Below are 2,318 nucleotides of genomic sequence, written 5' to 3'. Positions count from 1 at the left end.
GGCTTCATGATGTTTTCCTTTAAAGGAAACGCAGCGTCAGCAACAAAAAAATATGGAAATAGTATATCGGTGCTCGGCAAATTTGTTGGTGTAGGGACATTCAGGGTTTTATTCAAAATCATTTTTCCAAAGTGGGAATTTCTAAATACACCCCCGTCACTTTGGCTGCCATATGCGCCAACATCCACCAAAGTAAAAGCGTAGTTACTGTCACATATAGCGAGTAAAACCTATGTAAATGTAAAAGCATAACTATTTTTCCATATCAACCATAAAGCAACCTACTTACGATGCTATTGAATTTTTTGTAGTTGAAGTATTGGGATCCCGAATTGGGTGGGCATTGTATTCGCACATGTTTTCCATCCAATGCTCCCAAACAATGAGGCAAGTTAGTTGCCCGGCGAAAATCTTCTGAAATTGTTCTCCACTCCTCAGTATTAGGTGGTCTCAGGTAATCCTTTGATAACACTCACCACAGGACATCGCATGTCTGTAGAACTATACATCTTGCCTTCTCCAAGCCGATTCTGTATTTCATGGAGAGCACATGAAGAGAGCATTCATGAGCCAAGAAACTAAACGGAAAATGGAAAACTATATGTCATTTAATCCATGGAATTTGTTGCACTTACTTCAAAGTAATATACAGTCTCTGATCGGGCTCAATTGGTTTTCTATGCGAGAACTTCTTTATCCAAGGTTCAATCAAACTCAACAACACTCTGAACTGATTGTGATTGCGCCTGGTAGACTTCAGGAAAAGATCTGGATTCTTTTCTATCAAAATATTTACTCCCGTAGAGTAAAATCCATAATTGGCACGGCTTTTGAAAAGTTCGCAGTTCCCAGCACGGTGTTTATGCTACATCATCATTCTCAGCAAAATCAAGTCTTCTAAATCGTCCATTTGTTGTAATTTATGTTTTGTTTGTTAAATTTTTGCTTTTCACAAATTTTTGTGCACTAGATTTCAATTTGTTCTAAACCAATATGTATAAACATTTGTCATTGTTTCATGTTGTCAAAATTTGACGTAGCGTTGCCGCTCTTGTTTAGGTATGACACTTCGGCGTTAACGCTAGGCGTCAGAAAACGCTCCGCCCAACGCTTTTGTTTAGGTATGGCAGTAAGAAAATAAATACTTATATGTGTACATATGTATGTATGTATGTACAAATGTACTTGTGTACAGGGCTGCCGTTTGGATCTAAATAGATCAAATTTAACACATTTTTAGACGAATTTTTGCGGGATACTTATTTTTTCCGGTCAGTATAAATGTGGATACTTTTTTAAATAGGCCAAAATTTTATATTTCCTATAAAGTTTTTTTTCGTTCAAAAATCGATTTTCATTAAAGATGGTAGAAAGCATTACGTTTTCTAAACGTATAAAGAATCGCTACTTAACCGTGAAATTAAAGCATTTTTTTTTTTGTGAACGAAGCAATGAACATATGAAGAGATCTCACCAAAATAGGTATAAGCGCAATTGCTTTAATTAGCTTAAAAGGATGGCTTAAGTAAGATCTTAATATACATATCGTCGTTTAAAGTACAAAACCGCGTATCAACAAAATGCAAAACCGCTTATCAAGATAATGAAAAACCGCGTATGTGACGTTGCATAAATTATTTTCTAGAGAGTAAAAACACTTATATTTCAAAATGGTTCTCTTTTTTATAAAGCAATCGCATTTCTGGCTAGTATATTTCAGTACGAATGGATAAGGATTGAGCCTAGAGCTTGTGTGAGCAAATCCAATTTTTGGCAGCAAATGTCAGTTACGCGGTTTTGCAGAATGACGATACGCGGTTTTGTACTTTAAACGACGATATACATATATAAAGTAAATTATACTCTTTCTGTAGTAATCTCTTTCATATCACATATTTTCATTTGTTAATTTAAAAAGAAAGAAAATTTCAATGTTAGTTTAAAAAACGAAATTTGATTTATTAAGGAAACTGTTATGAATTTTACTGAAAAGACTTTAAATACACTCTAATAAAATTTTGTTTATTTGCGCATATTGAGGGAGGTAACCAGTTTCCTCTTTTAATGTGTGCAAATTTGCACGCCGTGTAATAAAATTAATCATTGCCTGTTTACTTTTACATAACGAATTTGTCGCAAGAGCAAAATTACACATAAAATGTTTAAAATAAAGTAATGTTTATTATTAGAAGGAAATGTATTTGTAGTTTGAAAATTTTTGCAATTTTAAACATTCTATATATCGTTGGCTTAGTTCGCAAACGTGCTAAGTCCATTTTTTTTATTTTTCAGGAGGGACAAAAAACCGTCGTTTTTTT

This window comes from Rhagoletis pomonella, unplaced genomic scaffold (assembly GCF_013731165.1).
Source record: "Rhagoletis pomonella isolate Grant_MI unplaced genomic scaffold, Rhpom_1.0 Rhpom_scaffold_00005, whole genome shotgun sequence".
Classification (NCBI taxonomy): Eukaryota; Metazoa; Arthropoda; class Insecta; order Diptera; family Tephritidae; genus Rhagoletis; species Rhagoletis pomonella.
This window is presented reverse-complemented; position numbering follows the sequence as displayed.